Genomic DNA, 20,199 nt, shown 5'->3' on the forward strand with positions numbered 1-20,199 from the left:
CCGGGACTGGGCTCCGTCGGGCTGGTATTGGGAGGTGCTACCTTCCGGGGGGCGCAGGTTGGTGAGGAGCCATCCCGTTGTTGACCCGATCCTTGTTTGGTGGCGGTCGCATGGGCCAGTGACGATGCTGAGGCTTCCAGACACCGCGGAGGTGGTACGTCACCGTGTCAGCAAGAAGGACGAGTACGTCCGTCGCTACCTGGTTGCGTTGGAGGGTAGGTTCGACAATACCTGGCAGGTTCTTCAGGGATCTAACTGGAGGTATGATCCTGTGATGGTTCCTTCTCTTTGGGTGTCCACCGCCCGCGACGATACCCGTTGGGCGCTACGGTTCTAGCTGTATTAGCGATGCTATATCTATGATAGTATTCGAGGAGTATTAGTGATAACATTCAACGATGTACGGACACAAGAGATGATGTACTTTTGCTTATAATTGAATGCATGCTAATTTGAATACTACTTTATTTTACGATTTGGTTTTGCTTATTGAATGCTCAAATTGGAAAAGTACTCCTACTTTGAATGCTAAAATTGGAGAGCATTATGCAGAAATCTAGGAGCCCCCTCCATCATCCGCGCCGTCGTCCCCGTCACCAACCCCCCTCCGACCTCGAGGTGAGACCAGCCAAATCTCCATGTCAATATGAGTCCTCAGGTTGACTTTAAGTCTGTCGAGTCTCCACCTATATGAGAGGATGAAGATGTTGGGGATCGTTGCAGAAAATAAAAAAATTTCTACGCATCACCAGGATCAATCTATGGAGCCATCTAGCAACGAGAGAGATAGGAGTGCATCTACATACACTTGTAGATCGTGAGCGGAAGCGTTCAAGAGAACAGGGTTGATTGAGTCGTACTCGTCGTGATCCAAATCATCGAAGATCCTAGTGCCGAACGGACGGCACCTCCGCGTTCAACACACGTACGGAGCGGAGACGTCTCCCGCGCCTTGATCCAGCAAGGAGGAGGGAGAGGTTGAGGAAGAGATCTCCAGCAACAGCACGACGGCGTGGTGGTGGTGGAGAGGCAGTACTCCGGCAGGGCTTCGCCAAGCTCTTAACGGAGGAGGAGAGGTGTTGGGGAGGGGAGGGGCTACGCCTTGGATGTCGTGTGCAGCCCTCCCCTCGCCCCTCTATTTATAGGGGAAGGGGGAAGGGGGCCGGCCCCCTCTAGATGAGATCTAGAGGGGAGGAGGGCGGCGGCCAAGGGGAGGGGGCTTGCCCCCCAAGCAAGGGGGGCGCCCCCTCTAGGGTTCCCCCCCAAACCCTAGGCGCATGGGCCCAAGGGGGGTGCGCCCAGCCCTCTAGGGGCTGGTTCCCTGCCCACTACAGCCCATGAGGCCCTCCGAGAGAGGTGGCCCCTCCCGGTGGACCCCCGGAACCCCTCCGGTGGCCCCGTTACAATACCGATAAGCCCCCGAACGTTCCCGGTGACCGTATGACAACTTCCCACATATAAATCTTCACCTCTGGACCATTCCGGAACTCCTCGTGACGTCCTGGATCTCATCTGGGACTCCGAACAAGATTCGGTAATCACTTACAAGTCTTCCTAATAACCCTAGCGTCACCGAACCTTAAGTGTGTAGACCCAACGGGTCCGGGAATCATGCAGACATGACCGAGACAGCTCTCCGGCCAATAACCAACAGCAAGATCTGAATACCCATGTTGGATCCCACATGTCCCACAATGATCTCATCGGATGAACCATGATGTCGAGGATTCAGGTAATCCCGTATACAATTCCCTTTGTCAATCGATACGTTACTTGCCCGAGATTCGATCGTCGGTATCCCAATACCTCGTTCAATCTCGTTACCGCAAGTCACTTTACTCATCACGTAATGCTCAAACATATCTCTCATATAAATAGAACAACCATTATTCTCGGATTTAAATGAGTAGCCATCTCGTATTAAACGAGATACAGATACAATGTTCATGCTCAAAGCTCGCACTAAATAACAATTATAGAGGTTTAAAACTAATCCCGTAGGTAAATGTAGAGGTAGCGTGCTGACGGAGATCACATCGACCTTGGAACCATTCCCGACGCGCATCGTCACCTCGTCCTTCGCCAGTCTCCGCTTATTCCACAACTCCTGTTTTGAGTTACAAATATGAGCAACGACACCGGTATCAAATACCCAGGAGCTACTACGAGTACTCGTAAGGTACACATCAATTACATGTATATCACATATACCTTTGGTGTTGCCGGCCTTCTTGTCCGCTAAGTACTTGGGGCAGTTCTGTTGGAAATATGCCCTAGAGGCAATAATAAAAGTATTATTATATTTCAATGTTCATGGTAAATGTCTTTTATTCATGCTATAACTGTATTATCCGGAAATCGTAATACACGTGTGAATACTTAGACCACAATATGTCCCTGGTGAGCCTCTAGTTGACTAGCTCGTTGTGATCAACAGATAGTCATGGTTTCCTGACTATGGACATTGGATGTCGTTGATAACGGGATCACATCATTAGGAGAATGATGTGATGGACAAGACCCAATCCTAAGCATAGCATAAAAGATCGTGTAGTTCGTTTTGCTAGAGCTTTGCCAGTGTCAAGTATCTCTTCCTTCGACCATGAGATCGTGTAACTCCCGGATACCGTAAGAGTGCCTTGGGTGTATCAAACGTCACAACGTAACTGGGTGACTATAAAGGTGCATTACAGGTATATCCGAAAGTATCTGTTGGGTTGACACGGATCGAGACTGGGATTTGTCACTCCGTATGACGGAGAGGTATCTCTGGGCCCACTCGGTAATGCATCATCATAATGAGCTCAATGTGACCAAGGTGTTGGACACGGGATCATGCATTACGGTACGAGTAAAGTGACTTGCCGGTAACGAGACTGAACAAGGTATTGGGATACCGACGATCGAGTCTCGGGCAAGTAACGTACCGATTGACAAAGGGAATTGCATACAGGGTTTGATCGAATCCTCGACATCGTGGTTCATCCGATGACAACATCGAGGAGCATGTGGGAGCCATCATGGGTATCCAGATCCCGCTGTTGGTTATTGACTGAGAGCGTCTCGGTCATGTCTGCATGTCTCCCGAACCCGTAGGGTCTACACACTTAAGGTTCGGTAACGCTAGGGTTATTGGGAAGACTAGTATGTGACTACCGAATGTTGTTCGGAGTCCCGGATGGGATCCTGGACGTCACGAGGAGATCCGGAAGGGTCCGGAGGTAAAGATTTATATATGGGAAGTTGTCAAACGGACACCGGGAAGTTTCGGGGTCATACCGGTATGGTACCGGGGCCACCGGAAGGGTTCCGGGGGTCCACCGGGAGGGGCCACCCCTCCCGGGGGGCCACATGGGCTGCGTGGGGCAGGGAGCCAGCCCCTGGTGGGCTGGCCGCACCCCCTCCCTTGGGCCCATGCGCCTAGGGTTGAGGGGGGAACCCTAGAGGGGGCGCCCCCCTTGGCTTGGGGGTAAGCCACCCTCTCCCCTCTCCCCTAGGCCGCCGCACCCCCCCTAGATGGGTTCTAGGGGGCCGACCCCCTTCTCCCTTCCCCCTATAAATAGAGGGGTGAGGGGAGGGCAGCCGGACCACCCTCCAAGGCGCAGCCCTCCCCTCCCCAACACCTCTCCTCCTCCGTTGTGTGCTTGGCGAAGCCCTGTCGGAGTACTGCCTCTCCACCATCACCACGCCGTCGTGCTGCCGGTGGAGCTGTCTTCCTCAACCTCTCCTTCCCCCTTGCTGGATCAAGAAGGAGGAGATGTCTCCCGTCCCGTACGTGTCTTGAACGCGGAGGTGCTGTCCGTTCAGCACTTGGTCATCGGTGATTCGAATCACGTCGAGTACGACTACATCATCACCTTGCAAGCTTCCGCACGCGATCTACAAGTGGTATGTAGATGCAAACTCTCTCCCTTGACTCGTTGCTTAGATGAACTCATAGATGGATCTTGGTGAAACCGTAGGAAAAATTTTAATTTTCTGCAACGTTCCCCAACAGTGGCATCAGAGCCAGGTCTATGCGTAGTTATCTTTGCACGAGTAGAACACAATTTTGTTGTGGGCGTGGATTTTGCCATCTTACTTGCCTCTACTAGTCTTTTCTTGCTCAACGGTATTGTGGGATGAAGCGGCCCGGACCAACCTTACACGTACGCTTACGTGAGACCGGTTCCACCGACTGACATGCACTAGTTGCATAAGGTGGCTGGCGGGTGTCTGTCTCTCCCACTTTAGTTGGAGCGGAATCGATGAACAGGGCCCTTATGAAGGGTAAATAGAAGTTGACAAAATCACGTTGTGGTGATTCGTAGGTAAGAAAACATTCTTGCTAGAACCCAATTGCAGCCACGTAAAAGATGCAACAACAATTAGAGGACGTCTAACTTGTTTTTGCAGCGATTGATCATGTGATGTGATATGGCCAGAAGTTGTGATGAATGATGAATTGTGATGTATGAGATCATGTTCTTTGTAATAGGATTCACGACTTGCATGTCGATGAGTATGACAACCGGCAGGAGCCATAGGAGTTGTCTTTATTTTTTTGTATGACCTGCGTGTCATTGAATAACGCCATGTAAACTACTTTACTTTATTGCTAAACGTTAGTCATAGAAGTAGAAGTAGTCGTTGGCGTGACAACTTCATGAAGACACGATGATGGAGATCATGATGATGGAGATCATGGTGTCAAGCCGGTGACAAGATGATCATGGAGCCCCGAAGATGAAGATCAATGGAGCTATATGATATTGGCCATATCATGTCACAACTATATAATTGCATGTGATGTTTATTATGTTTATGCATCTTGTTTACTTAGGACGACGGTAGTAAATAAGATGATCCCTTAAAAAATTTTCAAGAAGTGTTCTCCCCTAACTGTGCACCGTTGCTACAGTTCATCGCTTCTAAGCACCACGTGATGATCGGGTGTGATGGATTCTTACGTTCACATACAATGGGTGTAAGACAGTTTTACACAGCGAAAACACTTAGGGTTAACTTGACGAGCCTAGCATGTGCATACATGGCCTCGGAACACGGAGACCGAAAGGTCAAACACGAGTCATATGGAAGATACGATCAACATGAGAATGTTCACCGACAATGACTAGTCCGTCTCACGTGATGATCGGACACGGGCTAGTCGACTCGGATCGTGTAACACTTAGATGACTAGAGGGATGTCTAATCTAAGTGGGAGTTCATAATTTGATTAGAACTTTATTATCATGAACTTAGTCTAAAACCTTTGCAAATATGTCTTGTAGATCAATGGCCAACGCTAATGTCAACATGAACTTCAACGCGTTCCTAGAGAAAACCAAGCTGAAAGATGATGGCAGCAACTATACGGACTGGGTCCGGAACCTGAGGATCATCCTCGTAGCTGCCAGGAAACAATATGTCCTAGAAGGACCGCTAGGTGACGCTCCCGTCCCAGAGAACCAAGACATTATGAATGCTTGGCAGTCTCGTGCTGATGATTACTCCCTCGTTCAGTGCGGCATGCTTTACAGCTTAGAACCGGGGCTCCAAAAGCGTTTTGAGCACCACGGAGCATATGAGATGTTCGAAGAGCTGAAACTAGTTTTTCAAGATCATGCCCGGGTCGAGAGATATGATGTCTCCGACAAGTTCTACAGTTGTAAGATGGAGGAAAACAGTTCTGTCAGTGAGCACATCCTGAAGATGTCTGGGTTGCACAACCGTATGATCCAGCTGAACATTAACCTCCCAGATGAGGCGGTCATTGACAGAATCCTCCAGTCGCTCCCACCAAGCTACAAGAGCTTTGTGATGAACTACAACATGCAGGGGATGGAAAAGACCATTCCTGAAGTGTTCTCGATGCTGAAGTCAGCAGAGGCTGAAATCAAGAAAGAACATCAAGTGTTGATGGTCAATAAGACCACTAAGTTCAAGAAGGGCAAGGGTAAGAAGAACTTCAAGAAGGATGGCAAAGATGTTGCCGCGCCTGGTAAGCCAGTTACCGGGAAGAAGTCAAAGAATGGACCCAAGCCTGAGACTGAGTGCTTTTATTGCAAGGGGAAGGGTCACTGGAAGCGGAACTGCCCCAAATACTTAGCGGATAAGAAGGCCGGCAACAGCAAAGGTATATTTGATATACATGTGATTGATGTGTACCTTACCAGTACTCGTAGTAACTCCTGGGTATTTGATACCGGTGCCGTTGCTCATATTTGTAACTCACAGCAGGAGCTGCGGAATAAACGGAGACTGGCGAAGGACGAGGTGACGATGCGCGTCGGGAATGGTTCCAGAGTCGATGTGATCGCCGTCGGCACGCTGCCTCTACATTTACCTACGGGATTAGTTTTGAACCTTAATAATTGTTATTTAGTGCCAAGTTTGAGCATGAACATTGTATCTGGATCTCGTTTAATACGAGATGGCTACTCATTTAAGTCTGAGAATAATGGTTGTTCGATTTATATGAGAGATATGTTTTATGGTCATGCTCCGATGGTCAATGGTTTATTCTTAATGAATCTCGAGCGTAATATTACACATGTTCATAGTGTAGATGCCAAAAGATTTAAAGTTGATAACGATAGTCCCACATACTTGTGGCACTGCCGCCTTGGTCACATTGGTATCAAGCGCATGAAGAAGCTCCATGCCGATGGACTTTTAGAGTCTCTTGATTATGAATCGTTTGACACGTGCGAACCATGCCTTTTGGGCAAAATGACCAAGACTCCGTTCTCCGGAACAATGGAGCGAGCAACCAACTTGTTGGAAATCATACATACCGATGTGTGCGGTCCAATGAGCGTTGAGGCTCGCGGAGGATATCGTTATGTTCTCACTCTCACAGATGACTTGAGTAGATATGGGTATGTCTACTTAATGAAACACAAGTCTGAGACCTTTGAAAAGTTCAAGGAATTTCAGAATGAGGTAGAGAATCAACGTGACCGAAAGATAAAATTCTTACGATCAGATCGTGGAGGAGAATACTGAAGTCACGAATTTGGTACACACTTAAGGAAATGTGGAATCGTTTCACAGCTCACGCCGCCTGGAACACCTCAGCGAAACGGTGTGTCCGAACGTCGTAATCGCACCCTATTGGATATGGTGCGGTCTATGATGTCTCTTACCGATTTACCGCTATCATTTTGGGGATACGCTCTAGAGACAGCTACATTCACTTTAAATAGGGCACCGTCTAAATCCGTTGAGACGACACCGTATGAATTATGGTTTGGAATGAAACCTAAGCTGTCGTTTCTAAAAGTTTGGGGATGCGATGCTTATGTCAAGAAACTTCAACCTGAAAAGCTCGAACCCAAGTCGGAAAAATGCGTATTCATAGGATACCCTAAGGAAACTGTCGGGTATACCTTCTACTTAAGATCCGAAGGCAAGATCTTTGTTGCCAAGAACGGATGCTTTCTGGAAAAAGAGTTTCTCTCGAAAGAAGTAAGTGGGAGGAAAGTAGAACTCGATGAAGTACTACCTCTTGAGCGGGAAAGTGGCGCAGCGCAGGAAACCGTTCCTGTGATGCCCACACCAACTGAAGAGGAAAACAATGATGATGATGAAGGTACTTCGGATCAAGTTACTGCTGAACTTCGTAGGTCCACAAGGACACGTTCCGCACCAGAGTGGTACGGCAACCCTGTCCTGGAAATCATGTTGTTAGACAACAATGAACCTTCGAACTATGAAGAAGCGATGGCGGGCCCGGATTCCAACAAATGGCTTGAAGCCATGAAATCCGAGATAGAATCCATGTATGAAAACAAAGTATGGACTTTGACAGACTTGCCCGATGATCGGCGAGCGATAGAAAACAAATGGATCTTTAAGAAGAAGACGGACGCGGATGGTAATGTTACAATCTATAAGGCTCGACTTGTCGCTAAGGGTTATCGACAAGTTCAAGGGATTGACTACGACGAGACTTTCTCTCCCGTAGCGAAGCTGAAGTCCGTCCGAATCATGTTAGCAATTGCCGCATACTATGATTATGAGATATGGCAAATGGACGTCAAAACGGCATTCCTTAACGGGCATCTTAAGGAAGAACTGTATATGATGCAGCCGGAAGGTTTTGTCGATCCTCGGAACGCTAACAAAGTATGCAAGCTCCAGCGATCCATTTATGGACTGGTGCAAGCATCTCGGAGTTGGAACATTCGCTTTGATGAGATGATCAAAGCGTTTGGGTTTATGCAGACTTATGGAGAAGCCTGCGTTTACAAGAAAGTGAGTGGGAGCTCTGTAGCTTTTCTCATATTATATGTAGATGACATACTCTTGATGGGAAATAATATAGAATTTCTGGACAGCATTAAGGCCTACTTGAATAAGTGTTTTTCAATGAAGGACCTTGGAGAAGCTGCTTATATATTAGGCATCAAGATCTATAGAGATAGATCGAGACGCCTCATAGGTCTTTCACAAAGCACATACCTTGATAAGATTTTGAAGAGGTTCAAAATGGATCAGTCCAAGAAGGGGTTCTTGCCTATGTTACAAGGTGTGAGATTGAGCTCGGCTCAGTCACCGACCACGGCAAAAGATAAAGAAGAGATGAGTGTCATCCCCTATGCTTCAGCCATAGGATCTATTATGTATGCCATGCTGTGTACCAGACCCGATGTAAACCTTGCCGTAAGTTTGGTAGCAAGATACCAAAGTAATCCCGACAAGGAACACTGGACAGCGGTCAAGAATATCCTGAAGTACCTGAAAAGGACGAAGGACATTTTTCTCATTTATGGAAGAGACGAAGAGCTCGTCATAAAGGGTTACGTCGACGCTAGCTTCGACTCAGATCTGGATGACTCTAAGTCACAAACCGGATATGTGTATATGTTGAATGGTGGAGCAGTAAGCTGGTGCAGCTGCAAGCAGAGCGTCGTGGCGGGATCTACGTGTGAAGCGGAGTACATGGCAGCCTCGGAGGCAGCGCATGAAGCGATTTGGGTGAAGGAGTTCATCACCGACCTAGGAGTCATACCCAATGCGTCGGGGCCGATCAAACTCTTCTGTGACAACACTGGAGCTATTGCCCTCGCCAAGGAGCCCAGGTTTCACAAGAAGACCAGGCACATCAAGCGTCGTTTCAACTCCATCCGTGAAAATGTTCAAGATGGAGACATAGAGATTTGCAAAGTGCACACGGATCTGAATGTCGCAGACCGCTGACTAAACCTCTCTCGCGTGCAAAACATGATCAACACCAGAACTCTATGGGTGTTCGATTCATCACAATGTAACTAGATTGGTGACTCTAGTGCAAGTGGGAGACTGTTGGAAATATGCCCTAGAGGCAATAATAAAAGTATTATTATATTTCAATGTTCATGGTAAATGTCTTTTATTCATGCTATAACTGTATTATCCGGAAATCGTAATACACGTGTGAATACTTAGACCACAATATGTCCCTGGTGAGCCTCTAGTTGACTAGCTCGTTGTGATCAACAGATAGTCATGGTTTCCTGACTATGGACATTGGATGTCGTTGATAACGGGATCACATCATTAGGAGAATGATGTGATGGACAAGACCCAATCCTAAGCATAGCATAAAAGATCTTGTAGTTCGTTTTGCTAGAGCTTTGCCAGTGTCAAGTATCTCTTCCTTCGACCATGAGATCGTGTAACTCCCGGATACCGTAAGAGTGCCTTGGGTGTATCAAACGTCACAACGTAACTGGGTGACTATAAAGGTGCATTACAGGTATCTCCGAAAGTATCTGTTGGGTTGACACGGATCGAGACTGGGATTTGTCACTCCGTATGACGGAGAGGTATCTCTGGGCCCACTCGGTAATGCATCATCATAATGAGCTCAATGTGACCAAGGTGTTGGACACGGGATCATGCATTACGGTACGAGTAAAGTGACTTGCCGGTAACGAGGCTGAACAAGGTATTGGGATACCGACGATCGAGTCTCGGGCAAGTAACGTACCGATTGACAAAGGGAATTGCATACAGGGTTTGATCGAATCCTCGACATCCTGGTTCATCCGATGACAACATCGAGGAGCATGTGGGAGCCATCATGGGTATCCAGATCCCGCTGTTGGTTATTGACTGAGAGCGTCTCGGTCATGTCTGCATGTCTCCCGAACCCGTAGGGTCTACACACTTAAGGTTCGGTGACGCTAGGGTTATTGGGAAGACTAGTATGTGACTACCGAATGTTGTTCGGAGTCCCGGATGGGATCCTGGACGTCACGAGGAGATCCGGAAGGGTCCGGAGGTAAAGATTTATATATGGGAAGTTGTCAAACGGACACCGGGAAGTTTCGGGGTCATACCGGTATTGTACCGGGGCCACCGGAAGGGTTCCGGGGGTCCACCGGGAGGGGCCACCCCTCCCGGGGGGCCACATGGGCTGCGTGGGGCAGGGAGCCAGCCCCTGGTGGGCTGGCCGCACCCCCTCCCTTGGGCCCATGCGCCTAGGGTTGAGGGGGGAACCCTAGAGGGGGCGCCCCCCTTGGCTTGGGGGGCAAGCCACCCTCTCCCCTCTCCCCTAGGCCGCCGCACCCCCCCTAGATGGGTTCTAGGGGGCCGGCCCCCTTCTCCCTTCCCCCCTATAAATAGAGGGGTGAGGGGAGGGCAGCCGGACCACCCTCCAAGGCGCAGCCCTCCCCTCCCCAACACCTCTCCTCCTCCGTTGTGTGCTTGGCGAAGCCCTGTCGGAGTACTGCCTCTCCACCATCACCACGCCGTCGTGCTGCCGGTGGAGCTGTCTTCCTCAACCTCTCCTTCCCCCTTGCTGGATCAAGAAGGAGGAGACGTCTCCCGTCCCGTACGTGTCTTGAACGCGGAGGTGCTGTCCGCTCAGCACTTGGTCATCGGTGATTCGAATCACGTCGAGTACGACTACATCATCACCTTGCAAGCTTCCGCACGCGATCTACAAGTGGTATGTAGATGCAAACTCTCTCCCTTGACTCGTTGCTTAGATGAACTCATAGATGGATCTTGGTGAAACCGTAGGAAAAATTTTAATTTTCTGCAACGTTCCCCAACAAGTTCCGCTTCGAGTGTCCGCTTCCCTTGAAATAAAAGCACTCAGTGTCAGGTTTGGGTCCATGCTTTGGCTTCTTCCCGGCAACTGGCTTACCAGGCGCGGCAACTCCCTTGCCATCCTTCTTGAAGTTATTCTTACCCTTGCCTTTCTTGAAACTAGTGGTTTTATTGACCATCAACACTTGATGTTCCTTTTTGATTTCTGCCTCTGCTGATTTCAGCATTGAAAATACCTCAGGAATAGTTTTCACCATCCCCTGCATATTGTAGTTCATCACAATGCTCTTGTAGCTAGGTGGGAGCGACTGAAGGATTCTGTCAATGACCGCCCCATCCGGGAGGTTAATGTCCAGCTGGGACAAGCGGTTGTGCAACCCAGACATTTTGAGTATGTGCTCACTGACAGAACTATTTTCCTCCATCTTACAACTATGGAACTTGTCGGAGAATTCATATCTCTCGACCCGGGCATAAGCTTGGAAAACCATTTTCAGCTCTTCGAACATCTCATATGCTCCGTGTTGCTCAAAACGCTTTTGGATCCCCGGTTCTAAGCTGTAAAGCATGCCGCACTGAACGAGGGAGTAGTCATCAACACGCGACTGCCAGGGGTTCATAACGTCTTGAGTTGCGGGGAAAACGGGTGCTTCACCTAGCGGTGCATCTAGGACATATGCTCTTTTGGCAGCTATGAGGATGATCCTCAAGTTCCGGACCCAGTCCGTGTAGTTGCTGCCATCGTCTTTTAGCTTGGTTTCCTCTAGGAACATTTTGAAGTTGAGGGCAACATTAGCGTGGGCCATTTGATCTACAAGACATATTGCAAAAGTTTTAGACTAAGTTCATGATAATTAAGTTCATCTAATCAAATTATTTAATGAACTCCCACTCAGATAGACATCCCTCTAGTCATCTAAGTGATCCATGATCCGAGTCAACTAGGCCATGTCTGATCATCACGTGAGACGGACTAGTCATCATCGGTGAACATCTTCATGTTGATCGTATCTTCTATATGACTCATGTTCGACCTTTCGTTCTCTTGTGTTCCGAGGCCATGTCTGTACATGCTAGGCTCGTCAAGTCAACCTAAGTATTTTGCATGTGTAAATCTGTCTTACACCCGTTGTATGTGAACGTTAGAATCTATCACACCCGATCATCACGTGGTGCAACGAACTTTCGCAACGTCGCACAGTTAGGGGGAACACTTTCTTGAAATTATTATGAGGGATCATCTTATTTACTACCGTCGTTCTAAGCAAATAAGATGCAAAAACATGATAAACATCACATGCAATCAAATAGTGACATGATATAGCCAATATCATTTTGCTCCTTTTGATCTCCATCTTCGGGGCGCCATCATCATCATCGTCACCGGCATGACACCATGATCTCCATCATCATGATACCCATCATTGTGTCTTCACGAAGTTGTCACGCCAACGATTACTTCTACTACTATGGCTAACGGTTTAGCAATAAAGTAAAGTAATTACATGGCGTTATTCAATGACACGCAGGTCATACAATAATTAAGACAACTCCTATGGATCCTTCCGGTTGTCATACTCATCGACATGCAAGTCATGATTCCTATTACAAGAACATGATCAATCTCATACATCCCATATATATCATTCATCACATCCTTTTGGCCATATCACACCACAAGGCATATGCTGCAAAAACAAGTTAGACGTCTTCTAATAGTTGTTGCATGTTTTTACTTGGCTGCAATAGGGTTCTAGCAAGAAAGTTTCTTACCTACGTCAAAACCACAACGTGATATGCCAATTTCTATTTACCCTTCATAAGGACCCTTTTTATCGAATCCGATCTGACTAAAGTGGGAGAGACAGACACCCACTAGCCACCTTATGCAACTAGTGCATGTCAGTCGGTGGAACCTGTCTCACGTAAGCGTACGTGTAAGGTCAGTCCGGGCCGCTTCATCCCACAATGCCGCCGAAACAAGATAAGACTAGTAGTGGCAAGTAAATTGACAACATCTACGCCCACAACAAAATTGTTTTCTACTCGTGCATAGAAACTACACATAGACCTAGCTCATGATGCCACTGTTGGGGATCGTTGCAGAAAATAAAAAAAATTCTACGCATCACCAAGATCAATCTATGGAGTCATCTAGCAACGAGAGAGACAGGAGTGCATCTACATACTCTTGTAGATCGCGAGCGGAAGCGTTCAAGAGAACGGGGTTGATGGAGTTGTACTCGTCGTGATCCAAATCACCGAAGATCCTAGTGCCGAACGGACGGCACCTCCGCGTTCAACACACGTACGGAGCGGAGACGTCTCCCGCGCCTTGATCCAGCAAGGAGGAGGGAGAGGTTGAGGAAGAGAGCTCCAGCAGCAGCACGACTCGCGTGGTGGTGGTGAAGAGGCAGTACTCCGGCAGGGCTTCGCCAAGCTCTTAACGGAGGAGGAGAGGTTTTGGGGAGGGGAGGGGCTAGGCCTTGGATGTTGTGTGCAGCCCTCCCCTCGCCCCTCTATTTATAGGGGAAGGGGGTCGGCCCCCTCTAGATGAGATCTAGAGGGGGGGGCGGCCAAGGGGAGGCGGCTTGCCCCCCAAGCAAGGGGGGTGCCCCCTCTAGGGTTCCCCCCAAACCCTAGGCGCATGGACCCAAGGGGGGTGTGGCCAGCCCTCTAGGGGCTGGTTCCCTGCCCACTACAGCCCATGAGGCCCTCCGAGAGAGGTGGCCCCTCCCGGTGGACCCCCGGAACCCCTCCGATGGCCCCAGTACATTACCGATAAGCCCCCGAACTTTTCCGGTGACCGTATGACAACTTCCCACATATAAATCTTCACCTCCGGACCATTTCGGAACTCCTCGTGACGTCCTTGATCTCATCAAGGACTCCGAACAACATTCGGTAATCACTTACAAGTCTTCCTAATAACCCTAGCGTCACCGAACCTTAAGTGTGTAGACCCTACGGGTTCGGGAATCATGCAGACATGACCGAGACAACTCTCCGGCCAATAACCAACAACGGGATCTGCATACCCATGTTGGCTCCCACATGTTCCACGATGATCTCATCGGATGAACTACGACGTCGAGGATTCAACTAATCCCACATACAATTCCCTTTGTTAATCGGTACGTTACTTGCCCGAGATTCGATCGTCGGTATCCCAATACCTTGTTCAATCTCATTACCGGCAAGTCACTTTACTCGTCACGTAATGCATGATCCCGTGACCAACCACTTGGTCACATTGAGCTCATTATGATGATGCATTACCGAGTGGGCCCAGAGATACCTCTGCGTCATACGGAGTGACAAATCCCAGTCTCGATCCGTGTCAACCCAACAGACACTTTCGGAGATACCTGTAGTATACCTTTATAGCCACCCAGTTACGTTGTGACGTTTGGTACACCCAAAGCACTCCTACAGTATTCGGGAGTTACACGATCTCATGGTCTAAGGAAATGATACTTGACATTAGAAAAGCTCTAGCAAACGAACTACACGATCTTGTGCTATGCTTAGGATTGGGTCTTGTCCATCACATCATTCTCCTAATGATGTGATCCCGTCCATAGCCAGGAAACCATGACTATCTGTTGATCAACGAGCTAGTCAACTAGAGGCTCACTAGGGACATGTTGTGGTCTATCACATATGTATTACGATTTCTGGATAACACAATTATAGCATGAATAATAGACAATTATCATGAACAAGGAAATATAATAATAATCATTTTATTATTGCCTCTAGGGCATATTTCCAACAGAAGAATCTAGACTGTTATCGTGGGGGTAGCTTCTCCTTCGTTCCCGTGTGCTAGACACAATTTGGTGTAATGCACTCGGGAACGAAAGGAGGAGCTACCATCACCGATGGTCGCAAATGTCGGAGAGGAATCAGTGAGGGAGAGTCTCCAACCATATATATATGAGAGGACGAAGAATCCCGACTGTTGTCGTGGGGGTAGCTTCACCTTCATTCCCGTGTGCTAGACAATTTGGTGTAATGCACTTGGGAATGAAAGGAGGAGCTACCATCACCGACGGTCGAATATGTACACCACATGAGCTGAGAGTTTTCAAGAAAAGGCTCGACAGACCGATAGTCAACTCGTGATGAATAATAATGATCTAATTTAGGTTTTTTAGTACATATATTTAATAGTAATAGTTCCTTGAGCTGCACGAAGATCGGAGGTTCAACATTAAGCTCGAGGAGACCTTCGATGTTGAAACGGTACGCAACGACGACAATAGTTTTTCGTAATTAAGCATGACTTCAACTATTTTAACGTGTACTTTTCATCTTTTCCAATTCGACTAGCTTATCCAATACTATACAAGACGCTATGTCTTGGAAAGGATGGGTTTTGAAGACCATGAAAGTATGGAAACAAAAAAAATTCACCTAAGGACCCATCCTGGTGTGGATTTTAAAGTAAAGCTGTACAATTCTGATAGTGTAACCCATTTTGGTTGCAAAAATTGTGAAGCACTTTGCAAGATGTATGATTTTGATGAGGGTATGCTTGTCACCATGGATCTTGGTGATCCTAAAATCGAGCAAGACAATATGGACATTTAGGTCCTTGTTGATACGCTTCCAATTCTTCCTCTATCTGAGCTTCTCAAACATAGTTATTAAGTAATTTATATTGTTTATTTCAAAATAGTTGACAGCTTATTTCCATTGACAGCTTATTTTCATTCCTCAAAGAATGTGCGGAAGATGGTAGACAAAACCCACTACACTGATGGCTCCAAATTAACTTATAAGGAGAAAAATCATCTGATCGCATTTTGTACCGATCTTGAGAATTACAATATCTACAATCGAACTCCTCAACATTATGGTCAATACGTGCAACTAGTGCACGTGTTGAACTACGGTAACTACCATGGAGATACCTTGGTAAGATTTTTTACTATTACGACATCCGTGCATCTTTTGCATACTTCTAAAACTAGTACATCATTGCTAACTACGAAGTTATTACAATGTTTTCCAACAGATAATCCCGAATGATTGTGTGCCTCATATGATGTATACGCATGGTCGCCTTGATGTTTTGAACATACAACCAGGTCATCCTACGAATCTCAACTGTCCATACCGGATTTCTAAAAAAAGTGGAGACATGACAATCAAAGAATGGAAAAAATGTATGGACAGTCGTAAGGAGGTTCTTGGAAGCAAAAGGAAGTGAAGCGCAAGAATTGGGGACAGGATGATCTCCATTCTCCATAATGGGAGTCAGGGTCTATATTGTTTTATGCTATTTTACCTTAAGGGTATTTAGGTCCTACCTGATACTGATGATCATGTGCTAAGAACAATTAAGTACGGTTGGTTCGATGACTATGAAGATGATGATCGTATGACTTGTTATTAATAACGAGTAGAAGTTGTATGATGATGCATGATTAGTAGGACTTGTTATTATATATGATGATGCATGATGCGAGCATGAAGGGTTATTATATATCAGCGGGTGAAATGTACATAGCAGTAGCGTTGGTAAACTAAGCACGAAGATATAAGAGAGGACACTTCTCTCTATTAGCTAGCTAATAACAACCTAATTAACCCCCAAAACCCCTAAACCAGCCCCTTTCAAAAAAAAACCTCAGCTCCAGCCAGCTGCTGACGCGTGGATGCCTTTTGGTCCCGGTTTATGTCACCAACCCGGACCAAAGGCCCCCCTGCCTGGGCTGGCCGCAGCGGCCACGTGGAGGCCCATCTGCCCCGGTTCGTGTAAGAACCGGGACTAAAGGCCAAGGGCATTAGTACCGACCTGTTAGTCCCGGTTCTTAAACCGGGACAGAAGGCCCTTACGAACCGGGACAAATGGACCTTTTTCTACTAGTGTACTCAAGAAGACGAGACGGCGGCAGCTTCTTGAAGATGGAATATGGTTCTCCCCGCCTAGCCCCCGTTCCAATGGTCTGTAGCATCGTCGGAGGGCATGTGGAGGTGTGCCTCCGCCGGATCTCGTGAGATTTGGTCGGTGGTTGTCTTTGGTGGATCTGCTTGGGTCCAGTGTTTGTTCGTCTTTGTTCATGTGTCTTCAAGTTGGATCCTCCTGATCTAAAATTTTCTTCATCGGCGGCGGTTGCTGTTCCGGGGCATTGGTCCTATGGGACCTTAGCACGGTGACTTCCCGACTCTCTACTACAACAAGTTGTGCCTGGCTCCGGCGAGGAAGGGGCGATAACGGCGGCGCTCCTTCGGCTCGCTTAAGTGCTTGTAGTCGTCTCTAGGTGGTCTATGAATCTGGATGTAATTTATATTATTTCTGGTGTTTGTTGTACTGCCATGATTGAAGATGAATAGATGAATAGTTTCCCGCAAAAAAGACATTCGGTGCAAATTTGGTTCAAACTACTACATCAAACTTGGTTCGAAATATTTTACATAAATACTATAGAAAACTTATACAAAATTTGAACTAGATTGCATCGAAACTTACTATCACTATCACTCTCGTTCACCAACCTCTCCCAGTCTGATGTAAGCCCTCCAATCATACCGCCATGGCCCTCATCGCCTCGGTCGCATTCTTCTTGTATAGCCGGCTCTTCGGGTACAGGAGGCGGAGCTCCACCATGTACGCCTTGCCGGCTTGCTCCGCTTAGAGGCGCTCGCGAGCCTCCCAATCTTCTCGCATCTCCCATGCGGTGGCCACCCGGGAGTCAACGGGCGCCAACTATGGTAGGACGGCGGGGAAGTTGAGCCAGGCGTCGGTGTCATGGAGGCAGGCCAACATAATATTTCCCGTGCCACCTGTGCTGCCGGTGGAAAAATGCGATGCATATCGGCTCTTATGTGTAGCGGTCCGTGATCTTCCGCGACCCATGTTCCCAGCGTTGTTGCACGCTGAGGTATTTGCTCTGCAGCGGTGGCGATTGTGAGAGGTCGGTAAAGCCGGGAAAGCCGTGTGTTGATGTCATGTACTCCTTGAGAGTTCTTACGGTGTAGGCCAACAGCTGACCAAGTACAAACCTAGACGTACACGTACCGGACTCACATATAGAAAGCCAACATTTTTTGTTCACCAATGCATTGACCAAGTAGTACGTACGTATACTACCTTAACTAGTACAGTACTAATCCTACACGGATACTAACTTCTATCTTTGACAGCCCAACTCCTTTTATGGTGCTATATATATACAATCGATCAAGGCTGCACACCCAATACGATCGAATCTTGAAGAGAAGAAAATAAGCTTCTTCTACATGGGCCTGGCGTCGTCTATTCTGCAATGTTGCGGCCTCTCGCGGAACATCCTCGACCAAGTAGTGGTGGCCAACCTTCCTGACCAGGCCAACTGCGCTCGCTGCCGTGCCGACGGCACCATCTGCCGCCCATGGCACTCGACCGACCCCCAAGCGCAATCGCTGCCGTGGACTCCCCTCTGTAGCAACGTCATCATCGCCCCCTACAGCGGCCACACCCACCGCCTACCCGACAACGCCAGGTCTGTCGGCTCCACCGACGACTGGCTCGCCCTCGGCTTCGGCCATGAGTACACCACCGAAGATGGCAAGATACACTATGTCGTGCACAACTATGTCTTGCATAATCCTTTCACAAACAGGTATCTGCCGCTGCCTGAGCTCGATGCCGTCATCATCGACGACAGGTCCGCAATCCGCAAGTTCCTCATGCGCTCCACAGTTGATGACTTTGTCGCGGTCATCACCAACAACAGGAAGCATCCGCTCATTGTGTTCCAGCGAGGGAAGGGCGCGTGGTCACCCAAACCACCGACAACTCCATATATCTATCTCATTGACATGGCCTTCCTTGGTGATAAACTATATGCCATCACCGAGGCTGATGACCTCATCCCCCTTGATCTAGCATTGGATGGGGACGGAAGGCCCATGGTTACAATGGGAACACGTGTTATCAAGAAATCGTTCTACTATGATAATTATGATCACAAACCACTTCTGACAAGGAGGACAACGATCATGACGATGACCAGAATGAAGAGGAGGAAGAAGAAGAGGAGGTCAGCAGTCTCAGTGAAGAGGATGATGAAGAAGAAGAAAATAATGACTTGACCTATATCAATTGCTCTGTTGAATTTGATCATGATGTTGAACCTATCACCATAATCAGCCGACACCTCCTCGAGTCGCATGGGAAGCTACTCATGGTAAGACATCGTCGGCGCCTCCATCCAGATCACCTCCATTCAGACGCTTTATGGATCACTCTCCAGGTGGATGATTTTGAAGCAGACTTTAGCACACATGCTTGGGTGCCACTTACAGGAGGGCTAGGCGGTGGTCGAGCACTCTTCCTTAGCATGGAGTTCTCTAAGTCTGTCCCAACACCTTGTGGAGAGGTGGAAGAAGATGCAATTTATTTTATGGACACGGGCAATGTATTCAACATGAAGTACGGTACTTCTAGCCTGTCAAAGTTTTGTAAGTATTCTGGAACAACGTGGCTCTTCCCTCCGGAGTCGGTGCTTTGATATGCAAACAGGATGTGACACAATGTTGCAAACCAAGATTAGATGTCGGAAACAGTAGTTACCATGTATAATTTCCTCTTATAGTGTATAATAAAAAATGTTTTAGGTATACGTAATCCTTATTATTGTTTGTCAGATTACAATCGTACTCAATTCTTCTCTTATCTGGTTACTTAACCGCACTCAACTATATATTTGACACCGAATAGATTGATCGCTCATCACCCAACTGTTCTCTTATATCTGGTTACTCGGCTCAGCAAAATTTTCTATGGGCGATGCTCGGCGCTGGTCGATCGACTCAAGCGTCAGATTGGTGGCCTAGCGAGCCATTTATTCAACAATGCAAATACAACTCACAGCCTCACGATCTCCCATCTCTCGCCTCGCTCTCTTCTTCCCTTGGTTGCGTGCATTTGTCGCCCCCGCCTCCTTTCGCGTGCAGTCGAAGACCCCCGCCACCGCAGGCTCGCAGCAACATCGTGACCCCACGCTTTCCTCCACTAGCAGCTTGCACCTTCTTTCACCCTTCGTTGTCGGCGTCGGAGCCGATTGCAGCATCCTTGCCACCCAGTCGTAGCTTTTTGTGCAGCTAGTTGTAGCAATTAGCTGTGACAACGTAGCCCATGCTCTCGTTGTCACAACAATGGTCGCCGTTTGTCCTAGCGTT

The sequence above is a fragment of the Triticum dicoccoides genome, chromosome 3B (genome assembly GCF_002162155.2).
Source record: "Triticum dicoccoides isolate Atlit2015 ecotype Zavitan chromosome 3B, WEW_v2.0, whole genome shotgun sequence".
In the NCBI taxonomy this organism is placed as follows: Eukaryota; Viridiplantae; Streptophyta; class Magnoliopsida; order Poales; family Poaceae; genus Triticum; species Triticum dicoccoides.